The sequence below is a fragment of the Pocillopora damicornis genome, chromosome 1 (assembly GCF_964200805.1).
Source record: "Pocillopora damicornis chromosome 1, jaPocDami1.2, whole genome shotgun sequence".
NCBI lineage: Eukaryota > Metazoa > Cnidaria > Anthozoa > Scleractinia > Pocilloporidae > Pocillopora > Pocillopora damicornis.
Genome location: NC_142670.1, coordinates 15541361 through 15560189, shown reverse-complemented (window position 1 = coordinate 15560189; position 18829 = coordinate 15541361). Strand labels below are relative to the sequence as shown.

General features: G+C 36.5%; 1 long non-coding RNA gene and 2 pseudogenes across 4 annotated transcripts in view; 1 reads left to right on the top strand and 2 right to left on the bottom strand.

Moving 5' to 3' along the window:
- The window catches only part of LOC113669918 (uncharacterized), a 257015-nt gene that overhangs the window by 161370 nt on the left and 76816 nt on the right, over nt 1-18829 (top strand). The window lies entirely within an intron of this gene.
- LOC149052277 (uncharacterized) lies at nt 1665-2629 on the bottom strand (annotated as a pseudogene). Its single transcript, XR_016184984.1, has one exon. The product of XR_016184984.1 is annotated as an uncharacterized LOC149052277 (transcript).
- LOC149052276 (uncharacterized) lies at nt 2630-8789 on the bottom strand (annotated as a pseudogene). The gene is made up of 15 exons (XR_016184983.1): nt 8026-8789; nt 7495-7597; nt 7042-7262; nt 6814-6945; nt 6366-6536; nt 5410-5549; nt 5032-5143; nt 4841-4924; nt 4536-4716; nt 4296-4391; nt 3819-3905; nt 3520-3571; nt 3306-3371; nt 2772-2945; nt 2630-2634 (listed from the first exon to the last, which is right to left on the bottom strand). The product of XR_016184983.1 is annotated as an uncharacterized LOC149052276 (transcript).

Genomic DNA, 18829 nt, shown 5'->3' with positions numbered 1-18829 from the left:
CTGTCTGATATTTTCATGGGACATTGACATTAAGTTGGACTCATGTTGGCGATATTGGCCAGTTTACATAACTTTCTTCACATTTTTATGGGATATTGGTATTAACCCACTCTTGCACTCATTTTAGCGAAATTGGCAAATTTTCACACCGTCATATTATTTTCTTGTCGACACGCATTAATTTGGAACCATTTTAGCGATATTACGTTCAGTTTTCTAAATTTTTCCCATGATTTCCACGGGAAATCGACATTGACTCGCTCTTGGACTCATTTCAGCAATATTGGCCAGTTTCCAGAACTCTCGTATGATTTTCATGGGATATTGCTGTTGATCTGCACTTAAACCCATTCTGGCAATATTGGCGAGGTTCCACATCTGTCTCATGATTTTCATGAGATTTGACATTGAGTGGCACCCGGCTCTATTTTGGCGATATTTGCCATTTTCCGAAACTTACCTATGATTTTCAAAGAACATCGACATTGACCTGCAGTTATACCAATTTTCGCGATATTTGGTCAGTTTGAAAATTTTCCATGGCATATCGACATTGACTCGCATTTGGATCCATTTTAACGAAATATTGGCAAATCTCTGCTACTTTACCATAATATTCATGGGATATTTGGAAACATCGATTTTGGCGATATTGGCTAAGTGCTGCGACTTTTCTGTGTCTTCTGTGGGAAATTGTCATTGACTGCAATTGGATCCATTTAGGCGAAATTAGCCAGTTTCCACGACTTTCTTACGATTCTCACGGGAAGTTGCCATTGATTCGCACCTTAACCCATTTTGGCGATTTCAGCCAATCTCTTCGACTTTCCAATGATTTTCATGGGATCTTAGCATTGACCCTCAATTGGACCCATTTTTGTGATTTTGGTCAATCCCTGCGACTTTCTTATGATTTTCATGAGATGTCAACGTTGACCCGCACTTGCACCCATCTTGGCGATATTTGTTAGTTTCTACAACTTGCTTATAACGATTTTGACTCACACCTGGACCCATTTAGGCGAAAGTAGCCAGTTTCCACGACTTTCTTACGATTCTCATGGGAAGTTGACACTGATTCGCACCCTAACCCATTTTGGTGATTTCAGCCAATCTCTTCGACTTTCCAATGATTTTCATGTGATCCTAGCATTGACCCGCAATTGGACCCATTTTTGTGATTTTGGTCATTCCCTGCGACTTTCTTATCATTTTTATGAGATGTCAATATTGACACGCACTTGGACCTATTTTGGCGATATTTGCCAGTTTCCACAACTTGCTTATAACGATTTTGACTCCCACTTGGACCCATTTTAGCGATATTGTTCAGTTTCTACAAGTTCCCCACGATCTTTGTGGGATATCGACACTGACTTGCAATTGGACCCAATTTGGCCATAAAGGCCAGTTTCCACAACTTCCTTATGGTATTTATGGGACACTTGGACCCATTTTGCCGACATTGGCCAATTCCTCGACTTCCTCGTCGCTCTTATGGGATATTGCTCTTGACCCACACTCACACTCTCACTCATTTTAGCAAAATTGCGAACCTTAGATGTTCTTGACTCATGTAATAATGCACTAAATGATTTTAATAAAGGTCGCCATTGCCATGCGTTAAAATACTTGTCCAGCGAACAAAGACACTTAGGCCAAAATGCTGAAACTTTTTCAATTTAATCAGGCTTCAAACGTCACAACAAAATGACCAGGTAAGGATGCGTCAAGGAGCCAAAGTCGATAAAACAAGATTGAATTAATTCGTGGAGGAGAGCTGTTATTTGTCGTGTAAAGTGACTGACTAGTTGACACTGAGCTTAATTTTTTTTAGCTGATTGTTAACACTTGTTCGTAGATTTACATTCTTGAGTGAAAGAGGAAAAAGAACAGGCGGTTGAAACGACTCACAAATTACAATCAAGATATTTCTGTGTTTAAATCTGAACTATCTGAATCAGATTCACTGTCACTTCCGTATTCAGCATTGAGAACGGAACGCAGGTCCTCAAAGACTTCACTTTGGCCAAGCTGTTGAACCACGTCAGCTTCATCAGTGTTGTAATCGTCCTCCATCTGAACCTCCTCATCGGCATCATCACAATCCACTTCGGGGAAAATTCCAAGGTCAAACTGAGCTTCACATTCCTCATGGCTACCATCATCATTAGAAAAGAGACCGTGGAGATGACCTGTGAATACGGAAAGCTCATCCATTTTAGTGCGGGCAATGGAGAGTAATGCGCGAGCTCGCTCCGTATCTTTCTGTGCCATCAGTTCCTTTGACCAAGTGTCAAATACCTTCAACTTTCTCTCGAAATGACTGAACATCCGAGCCATTTCTTCTTCTGGTGTTGGCTATTTCCTCTAAGCATCTTTTGCGTGTGTGAAACAAATCAATGAGTTGCCTCTTTAAACAATAGGGAACAGCAGACTGCGGTTGGATGTCATCGTTTAGTACACGCCACAGTGGACTGTCGATGCTCAGCGCGTCTTCAACCGCAATTGTGGAGGGGTATTTACAACCCACCGTGTCAACGTTTTGTCTTGTGTACTCCTTGACCAGCTGTTTAATGGCTCCCGTTGCCTTTGTAATTTGCGTACAAAGCCGTTTTGCAATGGCTTGTCAATCTAAAGAATTAACACAACATGAGTCAAAATGATACCCTAGAAAGCCTAGGTTATAATCATTTCAATACGATGTGTTGGTTAGCTGTAATCGGGCTTTTATCGATGACTGTTAGCACTGGAACATATCAATGCAATACCTGCATATTTCTTCATCAGTTGTAAGAGAAACCTCCTTTCTGAGCACTTGACATGCATGGATAATAGCAAGTCTCCTCGACGCTTGCAAATCGCGGAGGTATGCAATATACATGCTACTGTCAGGAGACCACCGGGGTTGGCCGCCCTCAAGGTTCTTTAGCTGTTGATCCAACCTATTACCAGCGTAAAGGAAAACAGTGGAGAAACCCAAAATTTGGTTGAAATTATTAGTTTGGATTTGCATTGCTTTGAAGTGCGATTGGCAATCAAAACTTGCCCTGAGAACCCAGTAAAGTACCAATAACGACTTCCACGTGTAATGACATGGAATTTTCCATAATTCTGATTGCCCAACTGCCTGATTGTCTGTTTACTTGTATGATAAGCTATTTCTAGATTTTGTGGCTGGTAATGAGTTCTTTGCTTTGTTTTGGCGGACCTCATTTGAAAATCGTTTTAATATCCTTACGTAAAGATCATTTAGTTCCCAGATTAGGGGAATAAATTGCAGGATCCAAAATATGGTTTCATACCTGTCAAGCTGATCGGTCAGTACTTTCCAAGTTTCAGATGCCGGGGAACATTTTTGCAGGTTTGTTCTGTTAATGAACAGTTTGAAAATTCAGAAGACAAGCATCAGAGAAAGTCAGGAGAAATGACAGAAAGTGATGGACCAAAAGTGACACATTTCCTGTAAAATTTGGGGTAAACATTGTATGAAAACCAGATCCCCATGCTACTTCATACCTTACACAGAAAAACTGCCTCAACTTGTCCGGGTAATCATCTGGTGATGAACCTCCAAGTAGGAAACGTAAAATCATAAACGAACTTGTAACTGTTTAACTAAGTTGCGTGTACCTATCTGAACTTCAGTTGTGGTACTCTAATTTCCTCTTAAGCACTTCAAAACATTTATCACTCTGTAATCAAAAGGGGGGCAAAGTACAATAGAAATCATTCATTTGTCATGATTATTATTGGTCGTTAAAGGTGAACCATTCCAAATAAGTTCCTCTCAATGAATAGGCGAAATTTGTACGTACTGGGTCTTCCTGTACTGGCCGCTTTGTTAGCCGTAGATTTCTCCATAATGCTCCACTCTGAGACGCCGGATACGTCCACCTTAATACCTTGGTAATAGTTAAATGGGGCTGTATCATCATCTAGACATACCTATGTATCTAACAAAGTTACAATCATCGAAGTTTCATTTTCTAGTATTCCGCAATACCCAAATGCCAATTCGCTAATGAAAGGAAAAGAATATACAATTGATTGTATCAAAATAGTGCACCACTTAGGCTGAAGCTATTTGAATGAAGTTGGTCCATGGAGTATGAAAACAAACCATGTGGTTTCTTTACAAAAGTTCTTAAGGAACGTTAACCGTACATGTACTTACGACATAAAGCTCACAACAGGACGCACATGCAATGAAGTCTAATTCTTTTTAACACGTAAAGGAACAATGTAATTAGTTGAAGGGAAAAATAAAGAAAGTAACGAAATCAAATCCCTACCTGTCTCATTCAACTTCTCAAGAAGCAAATTGAGTCGCTCTTCAGTTTCTTTCTCCGTTTCCACTGCTTTCTTTAAATGGTCACGAAGTCGTTCTCCTAAATTTTTGGGAATAACGAAACATGGTGAAAAACAGCAAGATAACGATTGAGTTTACGAAAAAATATCACAAATCGTTTATAATATGATATACTGTGGTGATAACTGTATTTGTAAAACGTGAAGATTAACAGCTAACTTACCAAGGTTCGAAATTGACTTTTTAGCGTAAAGCATCAAGAAGTCAGTTAATGTATCAACTCGGTGGGCTGGAGTCATTTCCTTCGTTATTTTTGCTGTTGGCCTCAAGTAAGACCACAGTCTCTCCATCACCTCGCCATCACTCATCCCGAACCCTTCAAGCTGTCTTCCACTGTAGTTGACCTGGCGTTACAATGACCAAACAAAGCTTCATGAAAACAATAACTGTTTTAGAGTAAGCATGCATGTGTTTTTCAATACCTTTCAACTCCTCAAAAGTGTTCAAAAGGAAAATATTTCAAAATACCTGACAAGAAACTTTGTGTCCATAGCAGTGAAATGCAGGTATCGCAAGAGTAACATTTTCAAACAATGTTTCCTGGTGCGTATTCTACAGAGAAGATAAATTAAAAACAACAGGGCACCATTTAACAAGCAAAACTGCCAGAGTACCATGACCACAACTTAATTCAAATAAAACCGCTAAAAAAATCTTACTCTCAAATGTGTATCCAGCACACATGCAATATCATAGAAGAAGCGACTGTCGATAGCTTTATCTTGCACATGATTTTTAATCCATTTTAGCAAATACACAGCATTTCCAATCCTTTTTAATGAAAATATAATCATTATTAGCCACAATGTCCATGCAGTAATTTATTTGTTCCCTAGTTTCATTGAGTACCCTAATAGAAATGGTGTATAAAACAGAGTTATGCTATACAGCAGTACGACTATCATACACAAATTCTTTCCTTAGGAACCTAAAAGTGACATGTCTCTTAATTTATGCATCCTACAAGGCACTCTGGTTACATATTTCTTAACAATAGCTGACCAATAATGTACAGATTTCCTTTTGCATGTACATACTCTTCTCCTCTCTTTAAGCTGAAAAACGTCAGTGGCACTTCGTGCTTGCAGCCTCCACAAAAGAGGGCTGTCTCATCGAGCTTTGTGGATTTGTTTTTGGAACGGAGATTGGAACCAGCTTGAAACTGATTACACTGCTCCTACAACAGAAAACGTTTAACTCTTAATCTTCAACTTCCTTTCTACCTTGTCTTGAGATGTCATTTAAAGCAGAAGTATCAAAGATAAAAACAGAACAGGAATTAAGATCTATGTAGCATTCATGTACGTGTAGCATTCAAAGTAGATATGGGTTGTTGGAGGTGAACCCTCACATTAGAAATTAAACATTACATTATGGGAAAGGTGGCAAGGAAAATATTGGCAGAAAATAATAATCATTCATCAATTTCTCATAAAAATTTTAAAAATGGGACAACCAAATAAATTTACTGCTTGATAACAACCCTTCCTCTTTCATTCAGGCTTGAGACCAGCAAGAGTGACAGTAGACACCCTTGGCAGAGTTAGTTGTGTAAGCAAATACAAAGATATTACCTTTAAAGACCATAAATCAATTGCAAAAAAAGAGGGAAAAAACTGTATTTGAAAAAAAAATAAAAATAAAAAATAGAAAAAGATCAAGGAAAAGAGGGGGCTGCAATAAAGATTATGTACTTGTTCTTGAAGCTGACAATTTACACAGTTCTTGTAAATTAAGTTTACAGAACAAACTAACAATATATTTGAGCTACATGTATTTTGGGCAGAATGCTACCAAAGTAATTAACCCTTCAAACTGTACCATATTTAAATTATTCAACACTAACATCATTATTATAAGTAACGAACATAATTTTTACTTTTGGTCTCTCATTGCAATGGTTGAGTAGTGGTATGAGTACTGATGGGTAACAAAAGGTTAGAGCAACGCAACAAAATACAAAGTAAGAGAAAAAGTCCTTTGGTTCACACACCATTGACTTGCTGCTTGGTCTTTTGCTGTAATTAGCTAGAAATGCATCTACTTTTTCTTGGCTAATGAACAGTTCCTCTCCATGATTTGAGGACTTTCCACTAGTTCCAGCACTGCATTTGCGGACACATCCAAACAATGCATCAACAGAGATAAATTAACTTCCCTTCTCCTACAATCAGATGCCAAAATCTTATTAGAAATGTCACGTTAAAAATATTTCTTACGCCTAAATGAATGAAAAACAATGGAATAACTCATGCTAAGACCAGCTGCCACACTATGAGGACCACTAGGAAAAAGAGAGAATCATAAAGATTCAAAACAATGTTTCTTGTCTAAATTATATCATTCATTATGCCAACAAATATAGTGATAGTCATTTGAGATTTCTAAAGGTAAATATTACCCACTTAGACATCTCATCTGAAGGATGACTTATCACAAACCTTAGGACATGCAGGGCATTCATGATCATTCTCATAAGAAGGATTGAAATGCTTCAGGTTACTCAACATGCTAGACATATACCGGAACTCGCAGAAACAATCTCCAACGAGGAGCCGGTAGATGTCCTTAATCTGAAGGAAAACAAATAATTTTTTTTGTTTTATAAATTAAGAAAATAAAAAGGAATTCATAAGCATAAGATAAAAAATTACTGAATGAATACTTACGTAAACCTTTGAAGCAGGTGGGATCAGCCACTGCAGTGCCTGACATATTGACCTTACAGACACTCTACATTCTAAGAAAATGTATTAGAGTAAGGCCATAAATTCAAGGTCAAAGGCTACCTGGGGCTGTTTTGGAGTAAATGGCCAGAAACCATTCCTGACCAGCGTTATGGCTTCTGGTTCATGCTCGCAACATTTGATTTTGATGGGATTCTGCTGCCCTGTGTAAAGACAAACACCATAGAGTGTCCATAGTCGTATTCTTCTATAATAATTGTTTATTAATTCCTATCTGTGTTGAAAAAAAACAATTAAAACACAAACAAAGACCTTCCTGGAAGAGGTAACCTAACTATTTAAATATAAGTATAAGTAAAAAGTAGTACTAATAATTGCAGACTGGCAACCTATCTCACAATATAGTTACATATTGCACAGCTGCTAGTTACTTACCATGCAAACGGACAGCTATAATGTCACGCACATATCCATGATCCATGTTGTGAGGTGTGGTCCATACACACTCACCAAACTGATATGGCACAAATCTTCCATCCTAAGAGCATAAAATATCCTACATGAATCAGGTGAATACAAATCACACACCATTTAAATCAGCCAACTCTTTCAAAATTGCCAAAAATAAACTTTACTTTGTTCTGAGTATAGAGCAAATTAGATGTATGCTTGCAAGAAAAAATTATCTTTGCTGCTTTCGCTTTTTCCTCTGTATAAAAATGGGTCAGGTCTCGTTGACATAATACACATTGAAGTTGAGAAAAAACCACATCAAGTGAAGTAATTGAATAGAGGTGATATATGGAGTTGTAAGAAAAAAAAGATGGATATCTCTGCAATTAAACCACAAGACAACGTACTTACAAATGAAATTACCTAACGGCCAGAGTACACAAGAAATCGGGTTTCACAACATAATTGAAATGGTGACTGGAGGAGATTGTCCTCCATAAATCTTCAACTCACTTTCCAAACTTCCGGGTGGTGAAGTGATCTACCGCCTGCGTGAACTAAATTGATGTGATCTGCACATAGGAATTGCCCTGGACTGCAGTGAAGGCATCTGCCGCACGCCTCTTCTTCGCAAAAAGGAATGACACACATCTGCCCCAAAGGGCAGATTTGAGTGTCTGGTCAACAGCGCTGAGACGAGCTGCTCTCTCGCATTGAGCCAAGACAAAGCCAGCGTGGCTTTCTTCTCATGGTAAGCTTTTAACTTGCGCTTCAGTCGCACTTTTTTTACTTTTAGATCTTTGGTTGGTTCTCAAACCATGATATTCGTCAATATGGGGAAGGTCTTCTTGGTCTGGAGAAAAACAGCCGCACGTGTTTAGAGAAGATCCGGCGACTACAGACGTTGTCTCAGTCAATTGCTGGACGGCATATCGAACTGGAACACTAAACTTCGACTTTCTTATAGCTTTTCCTCCTTTAAAAGTAACTACATTCAAACTTTTTTCGACCTAAAATCGCGTTTAGGAGGCACAATGGTATCCAAAGCTTTTCCAAAGCCGCGTTTCAAGGGTTCGCAGGCTATGGCACGAGGCCTTGAGTCCTTTCAGCTCTCGATAGGTAAATAGGCCCTACTTTGACCGCTTGTATGCGTTAATTTGATACTAATTAAATCCGCATGTAAGCGGTTAATTATGAGCGAATCGGGTACTTAAAGATGGCGGATAAGGCCAAACGAAGATTTACCTGAAATAATGAGCTTAATGGGAAAAGATTACAGAAGAATCTCGGGCTTAGCGAAGCCTCTTGTGGAATGCAAAACAGAGGTGAGAGTTTACTGGGCACATTGTGTTTACTACGCCGTAGTAGTACGGGTAGTTAACGCAAGTAAGTACGTTTTAACAAAGTCAAGTTCAAGATTGCACAAGACTTGGCTATGAAATGCCGGTACATGTAGCTGCAAGGGGTTGTGGCTACCGAATTTTCCGGTTTATACGTAGATTTCTTTTTCTTAGCATTGCTCGTATCAATTTAAACCGTGACGAATTACCTAATAGGAAAGTTATTTGAAACCTACCAAAAAAAGATGACATCGAAGGCACGTGAGGTTTGGTTAATTATGAATTATATTCAGCTACCCTATATTTACACCAAATGGAGGCTGTTATGTTTATTATCCCTCAATATTTTTCAACATGCGGGAAAATTGTTTATGAACAGCCTACTGTTGATGGTGTGGGAGGTTTACTTTTCAGTGTCCTCTGAAATGATTTTATGAACAAAAGATACATGTTCCTTCTTCTATAACAACCACACAATTAATGCTTTTCACCTTTAATTAACCTTTTAACTCCATAAGTGACCAAGACAGAATTTCTCCTAAGAATATTAATACATTATCAAGCAGACAAGTGATGAGAGTAAAGAAGAATATTAATTAGGGGATTATTAGTTGATCCAAAAACAAATTCTCCAAACTAACATCACAAGAACTGTATGGGAGAGAGTACAGAGAATTACTAATGAGATCTTGGGAGTTTTAATCACAGAGTTTTCCATATTGGACATAAGGTTGGAAAATTAGGGAATATCACTTTAGGTACTGTGTTGGATATCCCCAAGTCTTCTGTCATGTAATGGGTTTAGACCGGTTGCCTTAACTAGCAAATAAATTTGTTGGATTATAATGGAATTTATTGATCATGAGTAATTTATTGTAAAAGTGAGGTTGCTGATGTATTTTTAGTATAATGTGTGATGTTGTGATTAAAATATGAAAAAAGAAGGGGAAAAACAGAGATAAACAAAGACAGAAACCAACTTAGGCCACTGCAAAATACAAGAAACGAAATTGCTGTTTTTTCCTCTGATTGGTTGATTAGATAGTGCTAATATTTCAGCCAATCACAGGCCAGTCATGGAAAAGCTTAGTTCCAATATTAGATTGTTTTTAGGCCCAATTAAATTTATAGATAGCACTGTGTATGATGAATAAAAAGATCATTACAGCATTCAAATCTGTCCCAAATTGTCTCCTCTTAGCCAACCAGCTGAAATCTTGACCCTTTTACTTTCAAGATCCAAGAATTGACTCACTCAATTGAAAACCTTACTCAGTTTGTTTTAAGTATTGAGAATATGCCTGAGATTGTGTTAATGCTCAACCAAAAGGTTCTTGTCAGATATCTTATTTTCTTAATGATTATATTTTTATTCATTTTTTCAAGCCCTTCTTTATGGAAGCTGTGTGTCCCAGAACGACAACATAACCAAGCATGCCTGTGATAAGGAGTTTCAAGCACTTAAAGCCTGCATAAGACAAGCAGTAAGTTTTCTGGGAGACTGGTCAGGGTTTCTTTTCTTTCTGTGTTTAATTAGCTTGGATATCATGTTAGATTTTAAACCACAAACTTTATTTATCATGACAAGATAGTCATTTGAAGATGAGCACAAAAGTGTCCTTTCAGGGAATAAGGTGATTAAAATAGAAAGGTCTGGCTTTTTTGTGCAGCACTTTCTTTGTTAGAAATGTCCATAGTTTCTTTCAGCTAGTAATTTGTTAAACACAAGTAGTTAATGACTGGCTTCAAGGGATAAAGTGAGTTTTCTTTTTCCAAGGCTCTCAAATGTTCCTTGAACTGGAGCCAAAGGCAACAATTAGGGTCAAATGAAAAATGGCTTTGGGTTGGGAGGTATAACATTGTGATTTTAAATAATTGCAAAAGTATTTAGAGTACTTACATACTTAAACATGTACTGTCAAACTAACTCTTACACTCTCAAATGAGTCAGCTTTAGTCAGAATTAATCAGGTTCATCCTTTCATCAGTGGGTACTGTCCTACAGTGAGAGAGGGATGGGGTTTAACTTTTCATTGTCAAATTGTTGGTGTCATTTTTCGTTAATTTCGCTCTGATTTTAATTAACAGTCATCAACAAAAATTAGGGACTCAAGATAAATAAGAGACTACAGCAAGTCACTTAGACATAAGAATGCTGTGCTTTTTCTACTTAAATTTAAATACTTCTTACCTATAATAATGTAATAATAATCATTAGATACTGAAAAAAAATGTTTCATTCCTGATTAGTATATTGTGAATGAAATGAAAAATAAGTTATTGAGTGCAATACACTGACTTGAAATTAAAACTTTTAAAGATAACTTAACAACACTAAACTCTTAGTAGTTTAAAGAAAACATTGAAATTTGATGTGTCCATCACTGTCTACATTTTAATGAATGATCAAATCAAACAATATAATTATCTTAAGGCATTTTCATTTTTGAAAATGTTTTTTTAAGAAATGTGCACCAGTAAATTGGACAAAGAGTAGTATTTGTATGAGGTTTTGTTTAGAACATAACATGCATAAAAGCATATCAAACAGCTCTGACATTTCATATTTTATGGTGACTCGTTATATGTTTTGAAAGTTTTTCAAACAGCACTCCAATGGCTGGTTCATTTAACAAAACTTTCTAAACATCACTGATGCCTTTGAATTAAGAGATGTACTTGACCTCATGTAACTGTTATGCTGTCACATACATTTCCCATCTGCTCCCGTGTGCTCACATGTGTCAATTCCTGCAAGAACACTCTGTCAGCCAAGGAAATCATAGAAGCACAATGATTTTTTTAATCCTTAATCTATACACAAACATTCCATATTGTCTGTTTTTAACCCTTTACACTCTAGCATCAATATACATGCATATTCTCCATACTTTTCTCTGTGTTCTGCCAAGGAGAATTTGCTCAACAATCAAGGTATTTTTTGTCAGTGGTTTAATTTAATGGATGACATTTGCAAGGCAAAACTAGTTCGTAGTCACTATCTGGGGTTTTAGGATTAGACAAAGGTAATAATCAAATTATAGAAAAACTGGTGTGCCTGGCCTTTTTGTTTACCTTATGAGAAGATGTTAGTAAAATAGGGATTCTTATCAAATATTATCATGAAATATTTTATATTTTTATCTCTCTTAAGTTTTCTCATTGTTTGATGACGCATTTTTGTTGCAGGAAAAGAAAATTAAAGTGTATAGACCGGAAAAGAGAGAACAACTGCACCTATTGCAGGAAAGTTCTGAAACAAGACGTCACAGATAACCCACTCACTTTTTGCCTGGGGTAAAAATGTTACAAGAGGAGACATTTAGTCTCTGTCGGTTAATACATATATTTACAAGCCCTTTTCATAAGCCCTCGGTTAAAGGCTCATCTAACTTTAAACAAAAAAAAGCATCAAATTATAAGCCCCTCCCCCCCCCTCCGATATAAGCCCTGTTCGAGCTTTTCTTGTTTCCACACTACCAAAGTAGGAAAAGCCTCAGTGCTGTGACTTGGACATAGAAATTCTAATGATAGCAGAGCAAAGATGAACTTTTGAGAGAAAAGTCTGTTTCTCAGTTTTGCTACGTACCAGTTTTCTTCATGTTGCTAGTTTTTATTCTGTGCCAACTGTATTGAAACTAATTTGATTTATTATGACGTTTTGAATCCTAATTAAAAACGAGTAAATACAAAACGTATTTTGATCAGCACTGCACTAGCCTTCTATTCCGGTTACACGTTCCCTCGGGTATAGGCCCCTCTGTTAATAAGCCCTCCTAAAACCCCTCACGAAGTTGTAAAACCCCTGAGCTTATAATCGGCAGGTTTGTTTGTGTTGTGGAACTTTAAGGATTTGCCTCAGAAGGAATGGGGCTATTCTTAAGTCAAAATTTTGATTCCGTTTTGATTGACGTATAAAATCGAATAGAGACGTCGGCGAGTTGGTCTTCAATCCAGTACAACTTATTAGAAGTTGAACATATAGAAAAGTGAATATCTTTAGTGAAAAAACAATTTTGTTTTTTTTTTTATAAGGATTTCATGGCGAATAAAGCAAGGTAAACATCGCTAATTACTATAGAAGCTTCAGTCGCGAACGAGTTAAACCAACGTTTCCTCTGGTAACTTAACATCGGGTCATACAATGCGTGACGGTTTCATGAATCAATCGCTTGCTTTTTCTCATGACGTGAGCTCGGGACGCCTGAGCGTAAAGATATTTACATAATTGCTGAGGCGCATTCTGCCAGCATGGGTTAACTGTGCCTACATTGCTTATTTCTTCTTCTTCTTCTTCCGAGTCAGTTCTCAGGTCGCCGTTAAAATTAATATTCATGTCTAATCCATATCAAGGTATTTTTTTAAAATAATTGCAAGTGTCAGTTTCCTTTGAAGCCTACAAACAAAATGAGTTGCTTTCAAATTCGTGTTGTGAAGGTTCCTTACTGCATAGCAAAAATTCAAATAGCCTCCCTTTGTTAAAAATTGTTGTTCGGTTGGCTGATGAAGCTTATTTCCTTGTGTGAAAGGCATGTCACGTCGGCGAAGGATAAATTAACGCGCGCAAAATAATGCAAAGGTTTGATAGCGGAAATTTGTTTCCTTTTTTTTTTTCTTTTTTAATTGGTTTAGCTGGCCAAGAATAAAGACAACGACTTTTTCAGTATTAATTTCCTAAAGAACAACGTAGGTTACGTTTTTCAGCTAATTGTTGTACGCGTGACTTAAACGCATCACGCGATTAAAATTATTGTCTTAGCTCTGAATTTATTTACAACAACGCTTAACAGCAGCTGTAAAAACCTTTACTTTTCTGTGTAATTATTCTTTGCTGCTTATGTGGATAAATGCGATCAGGCTCTGAAAGTGTAAAGGGACAATCACTATTCAGGTACTTAATGTAATAGCCTTAACCCTTAGTAGTCAATTATTTTATCCTTCTTGCAGCAAAATTGTTAATTTAAAGACGGTGAGGAATTTTTTCGGTGTATCGCAAAATAACTTCATTTGCGGTACATATGTCGATTCTGTTGATGAATACGTGTTTGCTTTGCGCTCTAATGGAATATTTATTCTTCACTATTTATCTCTGGAACGTATAGTCTGTTATTCGATCCATCTAGTTTCTTTAGGTTGTGTGATATCACCGAAAAATGAACTGTACAATGAACTATCTTAGCGCTGTCAAATCAAAGAAAACATAGCACTTCGGTAAAACTGATCAAAATTAATTTTCTCTCGATAAACATTACTACAATGTCGTGTAAACTGCTGACGAGAATCAAAAACAATCAACTTGTTAAAATGTCCAAATGCTCAGCGAAACACATCAAGATTTAGTGGTAAGATCTTCGGATTTCAGATGGAAAAATCTGCATGGGAGCGTCCACTTTGAATTGTTGTTTTACATTTAATATATAACAACGACAAAAAAGAGGAAAAATTGGCGATTAGTTCGTAAAACCAAAAATTTGAAAGTCAAATGAAAACTGAGTTGGAGACAAGAAGTAGTCAGCTTGTGGATGATGCGGGTTCTAAAAATTACTAATATTCCATTTTTTTTTCTCGTCGACCTGAGCCTTTCTTTTCTCAGCATCAATGAAAAAATAGAAAAAAAGAAAAACATTCTTTGTCCACATGCTCTTTAGGAAGACGTAATAACTACTAGAGTTTCAATAACTTTTAGTCTATAAATAACTTACCTAGTCTATAACTGTTTACTTCCAAACAATAAACTCTTAATTCTCTAAACCATACCGGAGCTTTCTCAGGAAAGAGGGTAGTGGGAAAAACGAGATTCATCAAATCCCTTGTTCCTTTTTCAACGAGTGATGATAAAAATGCTCGTCCTCTGGTTAGGTATTAAAAATAGGTCCGCAATGCGTACATGTGTGGCTCACGAAATTTAGCTGCTTTTTGTCTCATTGGGTTTCTATTAGAAGAGCTAATATCTGATTACCATTAGATAGTTTTCAATATTAATCCTGTTCATTAATAACACAAGATAACTAGCTTACAAAAGTACCGAAATGTTCATTCTGAAGATGAGTTATTGGCCAAACTTTGGTTTGGAGGTACAGGCAAGTGCATGATGGTATCATATGATTTAAACTACCAGAAGCTTTCAAGTTTTCTTATTATTGAAATTGTAATTTCATGCCAGTGAGTCTAACAAATTCAAGTTATGGGGAGTAATGAATAGGTGAACTCGACATCATCATGCAAATGGTCAACTTCACATCATCATGCAAAGTGCTAATCTACCGTACAAAAAGGTTCAAAACAAACATGGTAAGCAACTGAATTTCATGTATCACTTTGTGTTAGAGCACACAAGAGGACGTGTGAGACCTGCTTCACTCTCATTTGCTAGAACAAGATTGAACTTCTGGTACCAATCAAAATTCAGAATGACTGTGACAGTTTGGAACTGATCTGTTAAGACTGTGCTTTTAAAGGGTCTACAGATGTGATATAAACGTAACAAATGTCATTTCCATTGAACTGTCTTCATAAAAACTCAACAAAGTCTAAGCTACATGAAAGTTAATTAAAGTGTATTTTGGTATTCTAAATAAGCAGAAGTAAATTTTTCACAAACAACAAATGTTGAGCTCATAGCATGTGTGCAGTTTAAAGTATTTGAAAAATTTAAAAGTGCTTATCATATGAGAAATCGTGTTATTAATTATTCATAATGTATACGTGAAAGATACACATTTACGGGAAATCAACAAACTGATGGCAGATAAATTTGACAGTATTGACTAAATGAAGTGTGGGCCATCAAAATTTGTCCTTCAGCTGAATTCTTGCTCAGGAACGCAATTTTGTTAGTGTTTATCAATATACCTAAAAGTATCCAAGCTTTTGTTTATTTTTGTCAGCTACAGCATGTAACAATCAGAACAACCTACTTTGTGTAAATCTCATTGGTTTCTAATGTGATCTATTATTGCTGAGCCTAGTTTATATTATTTTGTACATGAGTTATTACTTTTTCACTGATGATAAATGAAAAAGGCACCTAGCTATTTTCAGCTAATCAAAAAAGTGTAATTTTTCATGTATATCAGCATTGTGATGAATTCACCAAACCAAACAAAAAACTGAAAAGGAGGTGTAGTCTACCAAATAAAGGCCTTATACACATATAGTGCTACAAAGTATAGATACCAATGCTTATCTGAACCATTATGAAGAGAATCTAGAAGACTGCCAAGCTTGAAGGAAGTCATGAAATGTTAAGGTCTGAATAATTCTGGCCATAACTTGGAACACATAACACTAATCACATTTCAGTTAACATTAAAGCACTAGGCTCCTATTCATATTTTAATAAAAGCGAAACCACTTTGTTACTGAATTCCAATAGATTACTCCCCAAAGTTTGGAATCAATCACAGTAGACATTTAGCAGCATGTTAACGACAAACTGCAGTTTCAGGTTAGGCGTTAGACGTTTGTGACTTTTATTGGTTTAGCTATGTAATCATGAAAGTATAATGTCATTTAAAGGGGCCGTCAAATCGAATTGACAGACAGCAGCAGTGTTTGATTTTCTAATGGCAAGAAAAAAGTCCTATTTTCACTCACTGGCTAAAAATTGTTTATTCTATTTGTATTCAATGACATGTAATGCCATGAGGTGGCAGGGTATTCTGCAGTTTAACCAAAATTTTATCTTAGCATTTACTAAAAAGACTGGTTGAGTAATTTTCTCACTGAGCATGTGGCATAAACAGAATTTCAGGATAAAAAACATTCCGGTAAATGACTTACGTGAAATGTGACCGCATAGAGAGCCAATAATGATTCCTAAGTTTCAATGTGGCGTAACCTGCACTAAAGTTCCAGACCGTGAAATGTTAGCCTGTGAGAGCACAACTCCGTGTTGTAATCCACTTAGAAGACAAGCCGACTGTAGGAAAGCCGGCGTGTGTGGCGTGTCTAGCAAACAATCGTTTTTCTTTTTCTTCTGGCCTTTCAGTGAGAGACTTTGCTTCCTTTTCATATGTTGTGTTTGGTTTCTTTTATTTCTGAAATGCAAATGTTCAATTTTTGGACTCTCGTGAACATTTTGCAAATCAAGTTCATTATCTCTGACAAAGACACCTTTAATTTAAAAAGGAACAACCCCTATTTGTAAGCAGGAAATTTTCAAATATTTTCAATTCCTTTGATGGTAAGCAAATTACATTTCCCAAATGAGTGGGGCATCCCATACATATCCCTGGAATGAGCATCCAAAATTTTAAAGCTTTGTTCTGAATTGTTAATCACTGCAACAGTATTAATTCCAATCGTTAAAAAACAACAATTGTAATTAAGTTGACAATTTGAAAACACTTGTCATAGAATTTTGAAGAGACATGTATGGCCCATTATTTGATGCCTTGAGCAAACTTCCTGTCAATGACTCACTATATTCTAATGTGTATACTTTATTATAAATTGAAACAATGCATGGAACATCAGTTAAAAGCAAATAATCATTTGTCTGGACAGAACATCTTATAGAAGTATGAAAATCATTTCCAATGGTAAGAATATTATTCAGAGTGGAAGAAGTCCACAAATTGATATCTTCTATGTGATTATAAATAATAGCAGTAAGTGACATTGCTACACATTGTTTACCAGTATTTTCACCAAAAAGTGCTTCATTTCCTTGACTGTAGTCAGCACATATTGTTCTTGTTGGATCGATCGGATCGTGTCATAATGTGGCAGCACAAGTTGTGTAAGCGACACAAAAATGTCTCCGTCTTTGTATTTTTGTTGAAGTCGATTTTAAAGGTTAAAAAGGTTGCGAGACTGACGGCTTGTAACATCACTGTTAGATCACGTGAACCTACTTATTTGTTTTATCAAAATGTATCTGTTCGTGATCGCAAAAGAGCACGAGCCACGCCCAAACTGATTTCCGTTGGTGCAAAATTTTGAATTACAGTGGCAAAGTCAAAGTGTGAGATTGAAGACTGCAATTAAACTGCACAGCTTCTATCGTTGTCCGTGCTTACTTAAACAAACTCAAAACACTTTGATCCCTCGTTAATTCGATAGAAATAATTAGTGATCATCACCGAAACAAGCAAGACTCAACAATATGAATTTAGAGGAAGTAATCGGTTGTTTCTTGTGAATTGAGACTGGTAACAGCAGTCCCAATGGATGCAGTTTAAAACATATGCATAGAGATTTTGACTTAACACTTTTGGAATTACTCAAATCCGTAATAATCATCTTGTATGTGCCCTTTGGTGAAAATTATATTAAATTTTTCGGCTAACGGGCATAAAGCCAAAGGGACATTTTATGTGCTAACAAATTCCTTCCTGGCTTTTTTCCTTTTCGGATTTTGCTTTCGTCTAGGACAACTTTTAGTGCAATTAAGCAAAGTAAATTGATATTGAATATAGAAAACTAGAGACTTCATATAAGTAAAGAGTACAAACCTTTTAATACATTCCCCCAAAGAATAGGATCATGGTATTTCATACGCTTGAGCTTAACATTCTGAGAATTAAGAAACACAATTATGAGGTTGATAATTTGAAGGAAACTGTCCAATGAGTTACATCTATTAACTATCCAATCACAGAAAGTTTTTTGATTAGTAAAAGAACGCTTCACAGTAGGCACAGTCGTCTGGTAATTTGTTATATAGCAAAATGAATAAATTAGAGGTGGCGATGGAGAAACAAATCGAAAATTTTGGAAACCTACTCGAAAGCACGTAAGAGCGCAAAATACTACAAAACCAAAATGTCATGCCGGTATAACATTACCCTCAGTCAGGCTCTGTAGCGGTGGTTGTCGGTAAACACGTGCACGAGTGGGAGACATTCCATTGCTACCTTCTGATGTCATAGATTTTGTGATGTTGTCCACTCAGATGGTCCTTATGTTTTTTCGGTTAGCTGGTAAAGCTTATTTTCCCCGTGTGACAGGCATGTCACGTCGGCAAGGGATAA